General features: G+C 50.0%; 1 protein-coding gene and 1 pseudogene across 1 annotated transcript in view; one reads left to right on the top strand and one right to left on the bottom strand.

Moving 5' to 3' along the window:
* The window catches only part of LOC146863417 (HEPACAM family member 2-like), a 210842-nt gene that overhangs the window by 62792 nt on the left and 127370 nt on the right, over positions 1–20680 (bottom strand). The window lies entirely within an intron of this gene.
* LOC146863420 (18S ribosomal RNA) lies at positions 6016–8014 on the top strand (annotated as a pseudogene).

Below are 20680 nucleotides of genomic sequence, written 5' to 3'. Positions count from 1 at the left end.
AAAGTGAAAGCACTCTTTTGGGAAAAACTTTCAAGGGGTTATGATATACTTCTAGCAGAACAGGACTGGCCACCAGAATTTGTCAGAGAGTGCCAACATGGCGAGGACATCATTATGCCTGCCTTCTCCAACCATGTTCCAGGTCATTTAAAATATACATTAGCCAGGAAATGGGCAGTGGCCCAAGCCCCAGCACTGTATAAAAATCATGTAATTGTAATTGTAATTGGTATTTATAAAGCGCATTATCACCAACAGGTCTCTAAACGCTGTAAATGAGAGCCTACCCTGGCACCTGGGGGGAGCACACTCAAATAGTGCCCCAGGCTTCTGAAAAAAGAACTGTTTTTAACTTTTTCCTGAACGGAAAAAGGGCCTGTTCCTTACGTAGAGATTCCGGCAAATTATTCCAGATTTGGGGGATGGAGGTTGAGAAAGCTCTCCCCCCTTTGGTGGACAAACTGAAGCGGGGGCAGGCTAGCCTCCCGGCCTCTGAGGAGCGTAACACCCTGCTAGGGGTGTAGTTGACTAGGCGCTCTTTGGTATATCGGGGGGGCCTGGCCATAGATGGCTTTATGTGCGATACAAAGGCCTTTGAACTTTATTCTCTGCCTGATCGGGAGCCAGTGCAGCTGGACCAGAAGTGGGGAGGCGTGGGCTCGTCTATGTACTCTAAAGATTAGTCTTGCGGCGTCATTCATAATGACCTGTAATCTGGCCAGTGATTTTGCCGGGATACCGATATACAGGGAGTTCCCGTAATCCAGCCGCAAGAGTTTCATAGCCGATACCACTGGTCTTAGAGTGACAAAGGAGAGGAGGGGGGCAAGTTTACGCAGTTGTCTCAGTATGCCCACACAAGTTCCCACTACTGCCGACACCTGCTGGATCAAGGAGAGATTGGCATCAACTTTGATGCCCAGGCTCTTTACGGCCAGGGCTGGTTCCAGGTAGGTGCCCAGCTCATGAGGCCAAAAGCGATCGTTCCACGGGTTAGAGTCTGTGGTGACGGCCAAAACCTCAGTTTTGTCAGGATTAATTTTGAGAGAGTTGGCCGTCATCCAAAGGATGGGATGAGGACTCATATCACCATAAAATTCAGTTAAAAAATCAACCGACTGCACAAAGGCAGTACCCAGTTAGGCAAGAAGCTAAAAAACAGGTCAGGGAGATTTTAGATTAACTTTAATATCAGAGGGTGATTGAAACATGCACCTCATCAATGAACAATCCTTTGTTTCCTGTCTCCAAACCACACAATACATATCGTCTAGTTTTGGATTACAGACACTGAAATTCTTTTTGCAAAACATTTGCAGTGCAAAATGCACATGGTACAGCATTAATGAATAACATTGTGCGTAAAAAATATTGCACCAGAAAGCAGATATTTGACCGCTTTCTCCATAATGGGGACCCAGCGTCAATTTTGTTGGCTATCCCAGAGATTCAAAAACAGCACAGGGTTATTCTCAGCAAGGGTAACAGAGTTACTACAAACGTATGATGACGAGGCATTGTCTTATGTCGAAAATATATATCTGACAGACGATGACCTGGATAGGCACTTGAACAGGGTGAACACCATAATATTGGGCTTCGCCTCAGAGGGTTACAAGTTCAACTTTAAAAAGTCAAGAATTGCCCACCTCAACGTCCTTTTCCTAGAATATGAACTATCAAGTGAAGGCAAAAGCCTGGCAGCCAACGTTTTAAAAAAGTGTGCGCTGCTCCAACCGCCAAAAAAAATGAAAAATTCACAGTCGATTATAGGTTTCCTGAATTTTGGAAGAACTTACATTTTAAATTATGCAGAAAGGGTTAAACCTCTCTACGGATTAATCAAACCTGATTTTAAAATCACACATTGGACACAAAAACACACAGACATTTTGCGTTCACTTCAAACAGACATGTTAGCAACAAAATACTTGCAAACACACGTAAATGTACGCAACTTAGTGATCCGAATAATTCCGGGTCGATGAGGATTCACCTACTTAACTTTTAACAAAGGTGAAAAAGTACCAATTGCATACAAATCACACTTGTATACACAAGCAGAAATGAAATTCACTTCTACAGAAAAAATTCTGTCAGCAGTTCAAACCGCTGTAGCAAAAGAAAGTGCCCTAGCACAGGGGAAACGCATTATGGTTGTGACTCCTGTACCAGCCCTAGAGGCAGTTACAAAGGCTAGCATTCCAAATGCAAAAGCTTTACATCCGAGATGGATACAATGGGTTAATTCTCTTGCTGCAACTGATGTTGAATACGTTTTTGATCCATATTTAAAAACACAAGCATTCCTGCAAGATGAACACGAATGTCCTCTGCCTACTGAAATTCTCCCTCTTGACCAGTACGAATTTATAATTTATACTGACGGATCTGCACAGCCCGCTACGGAGAGTAAACAAGCTTACAGTGCAGCAGGTGCTATCGTTAAAGGTCGCATGCGAGATGGCAAATTCAGACCAATGGTCACAAAAACCCAATCTCGAGGAGATTGTACAGCTCAGCGAGCTGAACTACAAGCATTTAAGATGGCATTTGAAAATACAGATCGCGAATTCCCCACACTGATGGTGTGCGATTCTTTTTACTGTGTTCAATCTTAAAATGAATATTTACAGAATTGGATTCAAAATGGTTTCAAAGATGCAAAAGGTGGCACAATCAAGCACAAATTGCTTTGGGAACAAGTAGTTCAGTTGCGAAACGGACTACAGAACACTCACGTCATATACACGCTGAGTCACCAACGTGATGGCGTTCACGTTGAAGGGAATTCATTGGCTGATGAAGCCGCAAAAGGGGCTGTGCAAACGGCTTTCGTAGCTGCAATCACTCATTCAAAAACGAAAATAGACAGCAAAATAATGCTAGCTGTCAATGCATCAAGTAAAGGCAGTGGTGCGGCATTACCTAAAAAGTTTCCACTCAAATACTCATATATAATTGATGCGAATGGCGTTCCGTTTGCTCGAATACCTGGAGTGGGGGATAGAGTAATTCCAAACAGGGAACGTAGAGCAGCTTTGATTTACGAAGCACATCTGGGAGAGGGTCTGATACATCAGGGGATCTCAAAGACAATTTTAGAACTAAAAGAGATGTACTGGTGGCCAGGAATAAATACACTGATTCATATCTTCATCAATAACTGCATAGACTGCAATAGAGATCGCAGTACAGAACACCACCAGATACCTGACTACAACATAGCCAGCCCAGTTCAGACACCATTATTAGACAGCATTTGACTATCTACGTGCAGGCGTCCTCTTGAACAAATGCAGTCCCACAAACTCTAAATCTAGGTTCCTATGGATGTGGCCTCAGCGCTCGGCTGACGCTCGAACTGTTATAAATGATTTGCGAGTCTTTATCGGCACATACGCAATAGGCACACTACATTCTGACCAGGGTCCTGCGTTTAGCTCTAGTCTTACAAAGAAGCCATGGCCAGTCTTGGCGTAGCATTGCTGTATTCTTCTCCATTCCATCCTGTGGGAAATTCTGTTGTGGAAAGAAACAACCAGGACATAAAGCAGTCTATAACAGCTAGGGTATTAGGTTTGGGTGATGGGTGGGTCGAACATTTATATGGGGTCCAGCGCACAATAAACAACTTCCCAAGAAGTTCTCTAGGGGGTGTCACTCCATATCTCCTTCGGTGCTTCTTTCGGCTCCCGGCCAACATGAGTCCAGTAGGGAAGGTGTTTGTATATTCCTTATGCTGGAGCGCCATCTAGAGCAAGTCCAGTAGGGAAGGTGTTGGTATATTCCTATTGTTGGAGCACCATCTAGAGCAAGTCCAGTAGGGAATGTGTTGGAATAGCAGCACGCAATGCTTTCCAATGGGGCGACCAGATGGCCGGGCTTCCCTGGAAGTCCAGAAGAGGGCTCATTTGCCTCCCCGATCCCAGCCAGGGCTCCAGGAGGTCGGGCACAGCAACACCTTGGGTCCCATCAGTCTCGGGGTGTGCACGGCTTACCAGAAAGAGGGGTAGACTTCCTACGGATTACTAAGGGCAGGGTATGCCGAGATACTTCTCCTGGGCTGGCAGTTCCCTGCCGGGGACCAGATGGGCTAGGCAACACCTCCCAGGTGTCCGGGGCTCCCTCTTCCGGCCCGCAGCATGCAAAGTGCCCGGGATGGGCTCCATGGGTCCCGAGCAGTCCTCCCCCGGGTGTGTGCGGGTCACGGGAGCTCCCGCGGTCCCCCCTATGCCTGAGGCCCAGCCGGGGTCCCCGAGCCCCCCAGGACGTGTAGCCCCTGAGCCCTGCAAGGGCAGGCGGGAGCCCTACCAGGAAGGCTCGGCTCGGGGCAGGCAGATGGGAGTCCTTTCAGTCCCGGCCATCTGGAAGTCCAGATGGGGGCTCATTCACCTCCCCGATCCCAGCCAGGGCTCCTGGAGGCCGGGCTGGTCCGCACCCTTGGTCCCCTCCATCACTCGGTGCGCACGGTTTCCCAGAAAGAGGGGTAGCCTTCCTCCAGATTACTAAGGGCAGGGTATGCATCTTGGGCTGGTGGTTTTCTGCTGGGGCCCAGATGGACTATGCCCGGGCATCACCTCCCAGGCATCCGGGGCTCCCTCCTCCGGCCCGCAGCGTGGCAAAGTGCCCGGGACGGGCTGCACGGGTCCCAGGCAGTCCTCCACCGGGCGTTCGGGCCCCAAGAGCTCCTACGGGCCTCCCTGTGCCTGGGGCCCAGCCGGGCTCTCCGAGTCCCCGGGAAGCGGAGCCCCCAAGCCCTGCGTGGGCAGGCGGGAGCCCTACTGGGAAGGCTCGGGGCGGGCAGACGGGAGTCCTTTCAGGTCCCAGCCATCTGGTCGCACCTTTCCCCTCGGCCATCTGGTCGCGTGCAATGCTTTCCAACGGGGCGACCAGATGGCCAAGCCAGCCTGGAAGTCCCGATGAGGGCTTATTTGCCTCCCGGATCCCAGCCAGGGCCCCAGGAGGTCGGGCGCGTTCACGCACGGGTTACCAGAAAGGGGGGTAGCCTTCCTCCAGATTAGTAGGGGCAGGGTATGCCGGAACACTCCTCCGGGGCTGGCGGTTCTTTGCCGGGGACCACATGGGCTATGCCTGGGCAACACCTCCCAGGCGTCCGGGGCTCCCTCCTTTGGCCCACAGCGTGGCAAAGTGCCCAGGACGGGCTCCATGGGTCCCGGGCAGTCCTCCCCAGGCATTCGGGCCCGAGAGCTCCTGTGGTCCTTGAGGCCCCCAGGAAGCGGAAGCCCCCTGAGCCCTGAGTGGGCAGGCGTGAGCCCTACCGCGAAGGCTCAGACAGGCAGACAGGAGTCCTTTCAGGTTCTGGCCATCTGGTCGCACCTTTCCCCTCAGCCATCTGGTCGCCCGCAATGCTTTCCAATGGGGCGACCAGATGGCCGAGTCAGCCTGGAAGTCCCGATGAGGGCTCATTTGCCTCCCGGACCCCAGCCAGGGCTCGAGGTTGGGCGTGTTCGCGCCTAGGGTCCCCTCTGTCACTCGGAGCGTGCGGGTTACCAGAAAGGGGGGTAGCCTTCCTCTGATTAGTAACAGGTGGCCCTTCACCCTACCCAGCAGAGCGAAGGCCGAGAGGCCCCGGCAGCTCGTGTCCCTCAGTGGTCTGACCCGAGCGGAAGGGGTCGGGTGGCGCCAGGCCCTCGGATCCTGCTGCCCAGCAGGTTCGTAGGCCCCGTGTGCCATGCCATCACCCCTCTCCACCCAGCACATTTCCACAGCAGCTCGGAGCGATTGTGCCGAGGGGCGTCGCTGCCGCCAGGCTCCGGCACCCCTGCGTCTTGCTCAGGCTGCACCTCGGCCCGCCTCTCCCTTCCGGGGGAGACGGCTGGGCCTGCCGGTGCCCATGCGACCGCACCTCTCCACCCCTCCAGTGAACCCTCCTGCCCAGGCGGGTGGGCTCCTTCCCCCAGCAGACTCCCGAGAGGGAGGGGTGCGCGAAGGTTGTCCGATCGGGGAGATGGGCACACAACCCCCCAAACCCACCCAGTCAGTGGGTGCGGCTACCTGGTTGAACCTGCCAGTAGCATATGCTTGTCTCAAAGATTAAGCAATGCACGTGTAAGTACACACGGCCGTTACAGTGAAACTGCGAATGGCTCATTAAATCAGTTATGGTTCCTTTGATCGCTCCATCTGTTACTTGGATAACTGTGGTAATTCTAGAGCTAATACATGCCGACGAGTGCTGACCTCCCGGAATGCGTGCATTTATCAGACCAAGACCAATCCGGGCTCACCCGGCCACATTGGTGACTCTAGATAACCTCGGGCCGATCGCACATCCCAGTGAAGGCGACAATACATTCGGATGTCTGCCCTATCAACTTTCGATGGTACTTTCTGTGCCTACCATGGTGACCACGGGTAACGGGGAATCAGGGTTCGATTCCATAGAGGGAGCCTGAGAAACGGCTACCACATCCAAGGAAGGCAGCAGGCGCGCAAATTACCCACTCCCGACTCGGGAGGTAGTGACGAAAAATAACAATACAGGACTCTTTCGAGGCCCTGTAATTGGAACAAGTACACTTTAAACCCTTTAACGAGGATCCATTGGAGGGCAAGTCTGGTGCCAGCAGCCGCCGCAGTAATTCCAGCTCCAATAGCTTATATTAAAGTTGCTGCAGTTAAATAGCTCGTAGTTGGATCTTGGGATCGAGCTGGTGGTTCACGGCGAGGCGAGCTAGCGCCTGTCCCAGCCCCTGCCTCTTGGCGCACCCTTGATGCTCTTGACTGAGTGTCCTGGGGGTCCGAAGAATTTACTTTGAAAAAAATAGGGTGTTCAAAGCAGGCCGGTCACCTGAATACTTCAGCTAGGAATAATGGAATAGGACTCCGGTTCTATTTTGTTGGTTTTCGGAACTGGGACCATGATTAAGAGGGACGTCCGGGGGCATTCGTATTGTGCTGCTAGAGGTGAAATTCTTGGACCAGCGCAAGACGAACCAAAGTGAAAGCATTTGCCAAGAATGTTTTCATTAATCAAGAACAAAAGTGGAGAGGATGTGGTCCGTCGGCTAAACTGCCGACTTTGGAGCTGGAAACCAGGGTTCGAGCCTCGAGTTTGCGTCCACATCCTGTGATTCTGGGCAAATCACTTAATCTCCCCGTGTCTGAATGTGTAATGTAAATACGGTGCTCATGTAAAATGCTCCAATACCTTCACGCTATATAAGTATGCAAAAATATGCACACAAAAAAAGTCGGAGGTTCGAAGACGATCAGATACCGTCATAGTTCCGACCATAAACGATGCCGACTAGTGATCCGGCGGCCTTATCCCCATTACCCGCCGAACAGCTTCTGGGAAACCAAAGTCTTTGGGTTCCAGGGGGAGTATGGTTGCAAAGCTGAAACTTAAAGGAATTGACGGAAGGGCACCACCAGGAGTGGAGCCTGTGGCTTAATTTGACTCAACACGGGAAACCTCACCCGGCCCGGACACGGAAAGGATTGACAGATTGATAGCTCTTTCTCGATTCTGTGGGTGGTGGTGCATGGCCGTTCTTAGTCGGTGGAGCGATTTGTCTGGTTAATTCCGATAACGAACGAGACTCCTCCATGCTAACTAGTTACGTGACCCCCAGCGGTCAGCGTCCAACTTCTTAGAAGGACAAATGGCGTTCAGCCACACGAGATCGAGCAATAACAGGTCTGTGATGCCCTTAGATGTCTGGGGCTGCACGTGCGCTACACTGAACGGATCAGCGTGTGTCTACCCTTCGCCGACAGGTGTGGATAACCCGCTGAACCCCGTTTGTGATAGGGATTGGGGATTGCAATTATTTCCCATGAACGAGGAATTCCCAGTAAGTGCGGGTCATAAGCTCGCATTGATTAAGTGCCTGCCCTTTGTAGCCCGTCGCTACTACCGATTGGATGGTTTAGTGAGGTCCTCGGATTGACCCCGCCGGGGTTGGCAACGGCCCTGGCAGAGCGCTGAGAAGACGATCAAACGTGGGGCGCTTGCTAAAGTCTTGCCTTGCCTGAAGTTTCTTTTCGCCCGTGTTTGAGGGGCCATTGTTGCTGCTGGAGTCACCGGAGCAGAGCGGGGTTACCGGACTCCACTTCCCAGCACCTCTTGCGGCGCACACGCCGTCATCGCCCAGCGCCAGGAGGCGCACAATAGGATTCCTGGGCTCCCGCAGCACGTGAGCTCGCTAAAGACTTGCCTTGCCTAAAGTTTCTTTTTGCCCGTGTTTGAGGGGCCATTGTTGCTGCTGGAGCCACTGGAGCGGAGCGGGGTTACCGGACTCCACTTCCCGGCACCTCCCACGGCGTGCACGCCGCCGACAAAATCGCCCAGCGCCACGAGGCACACAAAAGGATTCCTGGGCTCCCGCAGCACGGGAGCTCGCTAAAGACTTGCCATGCCTTGCCTGAAGTTTCTTTTTGCCCGTGTTTGAGGGGCCATTGTTGCTGCTAGAGTCACCGGAGCAGAGCAGGGTTACCTTACTCCACTTCCCGGCACCTCCTGCGGCGCGCACGCCACCGACAAAATTGCCCAGTGCCAGGAGGCTCACAAAAGGATTCCTGGGCTCCCGCAGCACAGGAGCTCGCTAAAGACTTGCCTTGCCTGAAGTTTCTTTTCGCCCGTGTTTGAGGGGCCATTGTTGCTGCTGGAGTCACCGGAACAGAGCGGGGTTACCAGACTCCACTTCCCGGCACCTCCCGCGGCACGCACGCCGACGAAATCGCCCAGCACCAGGAGGCGCACAAAAGGATTCCTTGGCTCCCGCAGCGCGGGACGCGCACGGGCTTGATCGGGCCGCACCCGGGAGAAACCCGGGCCAAGGGCGGGCCCGTCTGCACCCGTCCGTGACCGGACGAGGCCAGGCTGGGCCACACCACTTGGCTAAGCGACTCCAAAAGAAAACCCTGAAGTAAAGATATACTGGTAAGGGGGCAGAGAACCATTTAATTCCACACGCTGAAACTTGCTAGTTGGGAGTAATGAATATAACATGGGAAAAAGAAAACTAGCATCAAATAAGGGGAAGGGAGCCGGAAAAGTTGTCCCTATTACGAACTATTTGAAGAGCGCTATGGGCATCTTAAATGACAAAATAGTCCAAGTTGAAGAACAACTGGCAGCCGCTAAGACTGCGCTGAACATTGTACATAGGGAGGCCAAGGCAACTGCAGAGGTCTATGACCCCACTTGTTAAAACAGCTTGGCCCCACTCATTTTAGGGGACGTGGTGCAAGATTGTGTGCAGAGGGACAGAAGCAACAGGAGTAATAGTCCTGATATCTCTAAGCTATACTCCCCAACGATATCAGGTCCATGTGTATTGAATACCCCACTAGAAATATCAGCGTCACCGGAAGCTCATGATCTAGTCTCACGGCCAGCCAAAAGAAGTAAACAGCACACTGCCCCGGCAAAGCCCAATCGCCAGAGAAAAAAGCTGAAAAAGGGCAATACATTAAAGCATGATGGATGTGACATGGGGTTGGAACATGGGGTGCTACCACCTAATATGCTTGGCATTGAAGTCCTTTTTAAGAAATTGCACCGAAAAATTGATATAATTGAAAGGCGCATTATGTCTGAGTTAAAAACAGTGCAAAAGGACATCTACCAATTAACTGAACTGATAACGGACTTAAAACAACAAAATAATTCTACAGTAGGTATTAACATTGGATGAAGTAGAGAATCCGTTAAGCCATCATCTTTGCCTGATAGAAGCAAAGGAATAGACTTTGAGACAAGAAAGATTAACCCTGAAACATATGCCACGAAGTGTGCAGTAGGACTATCTGGCACTCTTGATAAAGAAAGAACTGGAAGAATACAAACACAAGAACAAACAGCTGGCAAGCCCAGATCTGAGGATCTTCAACAACCTAAAAATCATCGCGGTGTCTTTTTAAATCTGCCCCCCCAGGCTACTCCTTATTTCATCGTATTAAAAAATGTACCTATACTGCCAGAAAATCCCATAGAAACGTGGGATTCACTGAAAAACAGTGTGATACATTGGTTTGCTAGTAATACTTGTTGCATTACTGAGGTTCTTGCTCAGGAAATAATTATGTTAAGGAGAGTGAAATGGGTGGGCAATATGGACAAGACCTGCGAGGGTGATTGTGTTGTAGTAAACTTCCGCCACCCACATTTTGTGGCCTACATATTAGGGGCCTTATGTAGGTGGGCTGGCATTTACCACTTCATAAATACCGAATCATACCGATTCGGTATTTATGAAGTGGTAAATGCTATGTAGGTAATTGGTCGGTAAATATTACCGATTCGGAAAAATTCGGTAATTACCGAATCGGTATTTACCGATTCGGTAATGAGGCATACCTTCCCATTGATGGGAAGGTATGCCTCATTACCGAATCGGTAAATACCGATTCGGTAATGGGGGAGCACATGCAAGGGTGGCAGGGTGTCACATTGACACCCTGTTGCACCCCTGATTCGGCCATGTGTGCACATGTGGCACACATACATGCCCTGAGGGCATGTGTGTCTGCCACATTGCACACATCTACGGGCAAAATATTGCATTTACACACATATTCGTCATTTACCACCAACTATTAGTTGGTGGTAAATAACGAATCCCCACACACACCACACAGTCCCCCTACATCTCATTTCTGTATTCGGAATTTACAGAATCGGTAAAATTACCGAATCGGTAATTTTACCGAATCGGTAATTTTACCGATTCGGTAAATTCCGAATACAGAAATTCTCCCCCTACATCTCAAAAGCCAAAATACCGGTCGTTAACGGTATAATTACCGAAAATCGGCCGTTACCGACCGGTATTTGGCTACCTACATGAGGCCCTAGATGAGGTGTTAAGTAAACGGAAGCGGTCATGTAGAAATTACCATCAACATACTAGCATTACCGCAGTACCACTTGGGTACTTTTATAGACCTAGCCCTGAGCAATACTTTATACCTGGAAAACCCCAGTATTATAATATTGAAGAAGCCATTCCAATCATGCCTAATAGGTTTGATCCCCTGAGGAGATGTAGTGAGGTGGACTGACTTAATATAAAACCTTACCATACCGCTGATTATTTCTTGACGAGAGAATCCATGGATATTGAGCTATTGCCTAAAGTATGTATTTCTCCCTTATCTTGTATCAATACTATAATTTTGCCAGTAGAAGCCATACCGCCTTGCTTTCCTAATGATTTTAATTCAACTAGCCATCTGAGCGAGATTGGAAAAGTAAGTAGTCTTGCGAGTGGCTCACTGCAAATTCTATCATGGAATGTTGCAGGAGCTAATAATAAATTGTCTGATATATCCTGGCTTAAAATAATAGCAAACCGAGATTTCATTCTAATGCAGTAAACTTGGCGAGTAGGACCTTTTTATGTAAATGGTTTCAAGACCATCTTTTCTGAAGCAATTCTTTCTAAGGCAGGGCGAGCAAGTGGTGGTTTAGCTGTATTACTATCTGTAACTTCACTGTTAACCCTACAGAAAACCTTTGCCAAGTCACAGCAGTTCCAATTTTTACTCTTTAGCGTAAAAGGAAAGCAAAACATTGTAGTGATTAACTACTACAATAATGTTTTTAATAAAACTAGAATAGGGATAGTGACTGCTATGGAGGAAGAACTTGAACATTTTTCTGAAGAGACTGGGGAATGAGTACATAGTAATTTGGGGTGGGGATTTTAATATTGATCTATGTAAGTCATTGAAAATGAATCAATGTGGCCATATAGACGATTTATGGGATTATATTGTTCATTTTCCGCATTATCCCTATGGCGAAATACTTAACCATTTGATGTACAAATATGACCTGGAAGTTTTGAAGTTGGGTGACAATGATGGAGCTATCGAGGTATGTACTTATGAGGGGGCTAGATCTTCATCATGTATTGATCATTTCCTGACTTCAAGGAACAGTAGGCCTTTTGTGAACAACTGTACTATATTGTACAGTTTACTTAGTGATCATCAACCCATTTTGTTAACATTAAACTCCAGTTTATACTCTATTGAAAAGACTGGTGCCACTGCAGTCGACATTAGTACACAAGGCGAAAATGGGATCTCCGCTAAATGGACCGGCGTTAACCCTGCTAACTTTATGGAAAATGTGGCTGCTAGCAAAAATCATGATATAGAAGTTTGCCTAGATGGATCTCCTAATAATATCGACATGGTTATGGCTTTTAATAATATTTCAACAGAAATTAATAAAAATTTGACATTAAAAAATAAGAATCATAAATATAAAAGGGATCACTGGTTTAATCAAGAATGTTCGGAATTAAATAGAGATCTGAAGGAAGCTCTGAAAGCTGAGCCAAGAAATAGAGAAAAAATTAGTAGCCTTAGAAAAAGTTACAAACAAGCTCAAATCACTAGGAAAACAGAAATCAGAGCGATTGCATGGGATAATTTGGTCCAGGCAGCTGAGACCAAATATTCTACCCTTTTTTTGAAAACTATTGACCAACCCCTGTTCAAGGATAGTTCTATGGCAGGGATTGACACAGTAGTTACCGCAGAAGATTGGTTATGACATTTCGAGGATATTTTTAACCCCACTAAATGCTGTAACGAAACGAACCAGGTCAGCAATATCATTTTAATTAAAACTAATAATATTGAAACTATTACTGCTGATGATGTTGAAACGGCCCTGCATAATAGCGCAAGCGGGAAGGCTGCAGGCCCTGATGGGGTTCCGATTGATATATTCAAATACAATGGTGACTTTTGGTCCCCCATTTTAGTTAACCTTTTTAATGCTATCACTGATGGGGTGTTACCCGCAACTTGGGCCAAAAGTGTGATCGTTCCGATTTTTAAAAAAGGGAACAAAGCTAGTGCTAAGTGCTACCGCCCCATTTCTCTCCTTGACTCTACTTTTAAACTTATGGGTAGGATCTTATTAGCTAAACTTGAACGCTGGGTCAAGGATTGTAATATTTTAACTGAAGCCCAATATGGCTTGAGAAAGGGAAATGGCACGGTTGAGCAGTGTGTAAATTTAGAGCTACTCATAGGGAAATATACTATGGCTAAAACTGGCTCACTCCACCTATGCTTTGTTGACCTTTCCAGCGCGTTTGACTTAGTAAACCGTAGTATGTTATGGCAAACGCTGGAAGGGATGGGTGCTCCACACAATATTATCAGCCTCCTGTCACAAATCTATGCCCATTTAATTTCAAAGTTTCGATATGGACAGAACGGAGAATGCACATCGCACTTTAGAGTAACCCGAGGTATCAGACAAGGTTGTGTCCTTGCCCCACTCTTATTTTCATTGTATATAAATGGAGTGGATTTTTTTACTACAGAGTTATAAAACAGATGCCCCTGTAGTTGGTAAACGTGTAACATTGGTTTTGTTATACGCCGCCGACGCTCTCCTGATTTCTAGGACTGCAAATGGCCTACAACTTTTGATTGATGAATTTACTAAATTTATGACTAATAAAAACCTAGCGATTAATTTGTCTAAGACCCTAGTAATGACGTATGGAAAAAGTAAAGCTAAAATTAGAACCCATTACGTCAATGGTGCACCGATTGAAAGGACTACAACTTTCTCTTCCCTGGGGCTACTTTTTAATTGTAAAGGTTCATGGAATGCACACGTCAATTTATGTAAACTAAAATTACTAAGAGCAACTGAGGCCATTTTTAGATTCTCACAAAAAATAGGCAACAAGCCAGTGCGAGAGATTTTAAAATTGTATAGGAGTAAATGTATAACTGGGGTCTGCTACGGCAGATTGCTCTGGGGCATGGCGGATACTTCCCCATTACAAATACTGGAAAACAAATTTTTACGAAGAGCATTATCAGTTCCTAATACTACAGCTATATATATTATACATAGGGAAATGGATGTACCTTTTGTAAGCGACTTGATTAATGTGTCCGCCCTAATTCTATGGTGCCGAATCTGGATGAAGGAAGAAACTCATTTTTACCAAGGACATTATACGTGATTGATTAACACTTGATTATTGGAAGAACATTTTTTTTTTTTTGAAAACCTTTATTGGTCAGTAGCAGATAGTACACAGCTTCTTGCCTACAACCATGATACCAGGCCGGCAGCAACAACATGCAGTTCGACAGATTTATAGCACTTGCTAAACAGGAGCAATTCAAGAACACCGCATGTTGCCTACAACCCACATGGGCCGGCCGCGGAGTAGTATATACCAGCTGTTGAAGAATGCATACATTGGCAGTAATAACAGCAAGGGGTGCTCGACCAGTGACTCAGGTTTCTTTTCATTTTGTTATAACCAAACTTGAACTCCAATAAGAACTGTGCTCCCCCAGTGCATATCCACCATACTTAGTATGTGGCGTAAGGAGTTGTCCAGTGCAGGGCCATAGTGTAAAGTGTCCCAGTGCTGGGTATGTCCCAAGCTCGGTGTGATGTGGCTCTGCACTTAACTGACCCAGCCAATGACCCGGGAGGAGATATCGTCAATGCAATTAGTGAACGCGAACTGGTGCTACATCTGTCAATGCCACGCAGCATGCGCTATGGTAGGGTAGGCTTTATGGTGTCTGTAGTCCCGGGGGAAGCTTCTACCTCACGACCCCTCCCACCCGTGTACCCGGTGCACAGAACGCAATCTTACCAGAAAGCGGGTACCCAGTCCGGGCGTACAGGGAGTGCCCGTATGCCCTACGTGGGGAGGGAAAGAAGGAGAAAGGAGGGCCAAGGAGATCAATCTACCGGAGGGTCAGGACAAAGCGTGGCGGATGAGCTAGCTCTCTCTGCATTCCCGGTCCCGCCGTCCTCGGAGTCGTCCTCATCCCGAGCCCGCAGGAGGAACGCAATGAGGGGCCCCCAGAGATCCCTAGGCCGCGACTTTCTTGCGGCTTGTGCACATATAGAGTTATGTCATCCGCGTAAAGAGCAATAAGGAGCTGGCGTTCTGGGTATATAAGAGAGCGGTGGTTGTGGTGCTGCCTGAGTTTGGCCGCCAAGGGTTCAATCGCGATAGCGAACAGCACCGGAGAGAGAGGGCACCCCTATCTGGTTCCTCTGCGGATGACAAAGGGGGCAGAGCGGGCCCCATTAAGCAAGACCGTAGCCTGTGGCCGGCAATACAACAACCGGATCCAGTTCAGGAAGCTGAAGGGAATACCCATCCGTTCCAACAGCGCCAAAAGGTAATCCCATTCCAGGGAATCGAACGCCTTAGTGGCGTCTAAGAAAACCGCGGCGGCCTCGCACCGAGGTTCGATATCCTGCAGCACGGCCTGCAGGGTGCGCAGGTTATGTGCAGTCGCACGGTTGGAAGGACCAGGCGTTCCATCAGAAGATTAAGGCGCGTGGCCAGTACCTTTGCAAGTATTTTAATATCTGCATTCAGTAACGGTAGAGGCCTATACAAATTACATTGCTCTGGTGGCTTCCCCGGTTTCAGCAAGCACGTGATATGGGCCTCGCGCATCGTATCCGGCAGAGAACCCTCCTCTAGCGCGGTGTAGTATACTTGCTTCAGCACCGGGGCAAGGACGTGGATGAAAGCTTTGTAAAAGTCGATCGGTAACCCGTCCAAACCCGGCGCTTTACCCGAAGACATGGACATTATAGCTTCTTTTATTTCGTCTAATTCGATTTCGTGGTGTAGGAATTTCTGCTGAGAAGGGCCCAGCCAGGCTAAGGCCGTGTCATCGAGATACTCATGGAGATTGATCGGTGTAGTCCTGTGTGAGGTGTAGAGTCGGGTGTAATGGTCAGTAAGTATCCGAAGCTAAATCCGGGAGGTCACGATGCGGGACGCCCTGTTCGTCGAGCAGGGAGACTACGTAATTGCGGTACCTAGGGGATCGAACTGCCGAGGCCAACGCTCTGCCGGGTCTGTCACCCTCACCGTATACCCGCGCCACAAACGGCTTCCCTAGGAACTTGCTTTCCTTATCCGCCGCAACAGTATATTCAGTCATTTTCTCCCGCAGCTGCACTGCGGTTACTGCCTCCTGCGGACGCCGCGTCAGTTCGTCCTCCAAGTGGTGTATCTCAGTTTCCAGTTTGCGCAGGTCCCCGCGCAAATATCTAAGGACCCCTCCCCCTTTAGCTATACACCAGCCTCTTGCAGTGACTTTGAATGCTTCCCAGACCGTGGAAAGACTAGATACCGAATCAACATTACGCTTGAAAAACTCCTGAATATCTTGCTCCAGCTCGGCCCTGAAGGCCGCATCCGTGAGATGCACTGGGTTGAGGCGCCAACTCAAATAAGGAGACACCGCTACGGGTATGCGCAGTGAAAGGAGGACTGGAGAATGGTCTGAGAGAGTGCGGGCAAGATGCAGTGTCCGAGCCACCCATGGAGAAAGACCGGCTGATAGGAATATGTAGTCTATGCGTGCCCATGTAGAGTGCGCCGCTGAGTAATGAGTACCCTGTCTGAGCGAGGGATGTGAGTGCCTCCATGCGTCGACCAGGTGGTGTTCGTCAACTATGCCTAACAGTGTACGTTGGGTGTGCATGTAGTGTGACGACTGAGGGTGTGATCTGTCCATCGCAGGCCGAAGCGCGGTGTTGAAATCGCCCCCTAATATGACATGAGCAATTCCCAGGGTTTGAATCTTCCCCCACAGTGTAAGAAATGGGGCCGGATCGTCCACGTTGGGGCCATAGTAACAAGCAAAAAGTATCGTGTGTGAGTGCAGCGTCCCCCAAACCAAGCAGTACCTTCCGCAAGAGTCCACCTCGGTCCCGGCAGGTATAAACCCCACCCCCCGCCTTACCAAAATCGTGACACCTCTGGCATAGTTCGAATTGGATGAAAACACTCTACATGATGCCCACCGGGATGCAAATAAGGGGGACCCACCCGGCAATAGGTGCGTCTCCTGTAACATAGCAACAGACACACCCTGCCTGTCTAGATACCCCAGGACCTGCCTCCTCTTCCTCGGGTTATTCAGCCCTCGTACGTTCCATGATACAAGTTGAAATTGCACAGTGGGCCGAGAGTCAACTACGTCTCCCATTCATACAGACATAAATATCCGTGGCATATTGTCCTAGCATATATAGTCGTGTAGCACACAGTTTCACTAAGAGAACAAACCCCCCCAACAACTGCCGCCCCCTCCCAGCTCCCTGTGCAGAGTACTAGTGAGTCTAGGACCTCTGAAACCAGTCAGAGTTGGCACCCTCCCACACCAGCACCCCCTACTAGCCGGGTATATAGCTCCCTCCCTACCCCTCCCGCCCCAACCAATACCAACCCTGACAACAAAACGGAAATAGCTAGTATCCCCCCCTACTAAGGGACGGGGTGTAGAGGGGTTCGCCCATCGGGGGATTATGCCTCAGGGCACCAAGCCTGCCCATCGCCTCCCTACTTACACCCACTAGGAACCAGATAGACTTCTGGTATCACAGTGCGGGACGGAGGCGGGTGACCGGGCACAGATTGTAAGATATATCAGTTCCTCAGACAGCAGTCCTAAACATTATAAATGCCTCACCAGGATATATACTTCTAGCCATGCCGTGTATATACAGCAGCGACGTTCGCTCGAATCCGGAGTGCCATCCTGGCCCGATCAGACCTGCTGTGCCATCGGCGAAGACGCTCCGGAGCGCCTCCCTCCCGACCCAGCCGCGGCCATGTCTTTCTTATGATGCTTGAGGAAATCTTCCACCTGCTGTGGAGTTTGGAAAAAATGCAGCTTGCCTTGATGAGAGATTTTTAGCTTCGCAGGGTAGAGCATGGCGTAGGGCAGCTCCAGGGACTGTAGTTTCTTTTTTACCCCCGCGAATTTCCGCCTGGCCTCCTGAACCGAGGCAGTGAAGTCAGGGAAGAAGGATAATGTGGCATTCCCATACACCACCGTGCCAACCTCTCGCGCGCGTCTCAGCACCGCGTCTTGGTCCCTGTAGTTGAGGAAGCGCGCAATGACGGGCCGCGGCTGAGCCCCAGGCGGAGGCCGGGCAGCCAGAGATCTATGGGCCCTTTCCACGATGAGGTGTGAGGAGAAGGATTCTTTCCCAAACAGTTCAACAACTAGGTTCTCGATGAAGACCTCCATTTTCCCTGTGTTGGTGGACTCAGCGGATGTTATTGCGACGGGACCGTGCCTCTAAATCCTCATTCTTGTCAGCGATGATTTTGAGGAGCCTGTCCATTTGGGTTACCTGTCTGTCGGTAGAAGTGACTCCGTCTTCAAGGGCCTAGATCCTTTCCTCCGTTTCCTTGATACGTATATCATGGTGCTCCAGCTTAGCAACCACACTGTCCAATCGGGTATTGATGGTGTCTATTTTGGAGTCTATGGACGACAAGCTGTGCTTCATGCTCACCAATAGGGACTTCCAGTCGTCGTCCGGGGCACTAGCAGCAGTAGCGGCAGACGGATCGTCGCGGGGGCCTTCTTGGCCTCGAACGGCAGCTTAGACTGCCTGGCATCGTTGCGTCCCATGGCCCGGCCCACCCGTTCCGTAGACCAGGCCTCCCCGACAGTCCGGACGGCAGGAGGAGCACCTCAAACCGGGGCGAGAACAGACCAGTCCGGTGATGCGGGCCCAGAAGGGCAGCGTGAGGGATGGTGTGTCGTGGCCCCCGCGCAGTGAGCGCGTGGAAGGAGGGATCAGCAGGCGGACCCCACAGTGTCCGACCCCCTCAGCCCAAGGGCGGCCGAACCCGCGCCAGCTCAGTGGCGATCCCGAGCCGTAGATCGGGGCACGTAGAGCCGGGCCCACTCCCGTCGCAGGCCCCGGTGGTGTATGTTCTCGTCTCCCGATCAGCAGGCGGCCCCGTCCAGTATCCCGAAGTGGGAAGCGACCAGACCACACTCCAAAGCTGGCGCGCCCCTGCGTCTGGGGCCAGCCACACCAGCAGCCACAACGCGCTGTCCGGCCGGGGGGTCACAGAAGGGGAGAGGGCGAGAGGGCAGGAGGGGGGGGGCGCCCCCAATAGCGCAGTCAGGCCCCGCTCGCCCACCTCCGCCGCAAACCAAGGGAGAAAGCGCTCCCCCGAGATTCCACGCACCCCCAGGGCAGTCGGCCTGTATTGACTCCGGGCCTCGCCGGCCCTCAATCCAGGTGGGTCAGCGGACGAGTCTCGTTTCCCAGCCAAGTAGGCCGCAGCACGCGGGGAGCTCCTCCCCTCCCCCACGCGATCCGAGGGAAGCACCGCAGCACCCCACCGGGGCAGGTCAGATCAACACAATGGGGGCCAACCCCCAGCCAGGCAGCTCTTTCCAGGGGCAAAAGCAGCGTCGAGCAAATTGTGGCGGTATCCGGGCCCACAAAGTTTCCTGCAGTCCGTGGCGAGTCGGGGCCGCCCGAGTCCCGGGCCACAGCCGATCGCGCTGACACAACCCCAAGCACGGGGGAAATCTCCTACCTCCGGGGCACCGCCGGCGTTGTCATCCACTCGGCGACCTCCCGGCACCTTCCCCTGCTCGGCTCTTCTCGTGGGGGCGACGTCTCCGACGCAGCCCCAAGGCCGCAGAAAGCCTCGGACTTTCCTGGCAGGCCGACGCCGCGCCTCCGCCAACCTCAGCGCCACCAGTCACTCCGCCCAGGCGAACTCACGCCGATTCACCAGCCGGTCGCCAGGTTACTGCGACGCTGCTGATACAGCTGTGCTCCGCCAGTGTTCAGGCGTCCAGCGGAGATTTCGAGAGGCAGGATAGGATGGTCAGGATGCTCTGAAGGATCGATGAAGTGCCCGGTCGGGCGAGAGCCTTGCTAAAGCGCGGCCATCTTGGCTTGGCGCCACCTAGCGCCGATTATTGGAAGAACATACCTTGGCTGAAATACAATCACAGCCTCCTTATGGAGTGTGATGTGAATGCTAACATTGAAGATCCAATGAGTCTCGAGAAATTTAGTATAGGGGAAGTAAAAAGGAGATTCCTGCCATGGAAACAGAAGTATGTGTTAAACCAAATGTTAATTTGTACAGAGACAGACCCCTGTCTCCAGGCACTCAGCCATATCTTATTTTTATATGAAATACCCAACATAGATTTTATTTAACTAGACTAAGGCTGAACATTTTGCACTTCCAAATTGCTTCCCCAAAGATGGGTAAATGGAGTGCAAATCTTCCGAAATGTCCATGTGATGGAAAGTCCATCCAAAGCACTGTGCACTCTGTACTTTTTTGTAACTTTTATAGGGACCTAAGGAAATTAATTTTACGCCCACTTTTTATCACGAATAGACTGTACTCATATAAAACCGCTTTTTATTTTATTTGTGATTTAGAACATGTTTACATATGTAATGCGGTAATCGCTTATATTCAACTAGCCATTAAGCGAAGAATGTAGTTATCCTACTTGGAATCTCTTGTTTATGAATAAGCTGTACAGTCCAATTCTAGTCTTTTTTACGCATGTTTTTAAATGTATTTTATGTCTTGAAATTCCCATGCACTGATAAGCAGTATTAATTGATTGTCATGATGTATTTACTGTAATATGTAAAGGTGAAATTATACTCAAAAATGTATAAATTACTGTTTTATTTATGATGAACTGGCTTGTATAATGTAAAATGCTTTTATGGATATTTCTTAATATACCGAATAAAGCTTGTTTTGACTTTGACTTTGACTAACTAGAGGAAGTAAAAGTCGCAACAAGGTTTCCGTAGGTGAACGTGCGGAAGGATCATTAACGGCGGAGCGGCCCGAGCGACCGACGGCGCCAG

The sequence above is a fragment of the Triturus cristatus genome, chromosome 2_2 (genome assembly GCF_964204655.1).
Source record: "Triturus cristatus chromosome 2_2, aTriCri1.1, whole genome shotgun sequence".
Classification (NCBI taxonomy): domain Eukaryota; kingdom Metazoa; phylum Chordata; class Amphibia; order Caudata; family Salamandridae; genus Triturus; species Triturus cristatus.
This window is presented reverse-complemented; position numbering and strand designations above follow the sequence as displayed.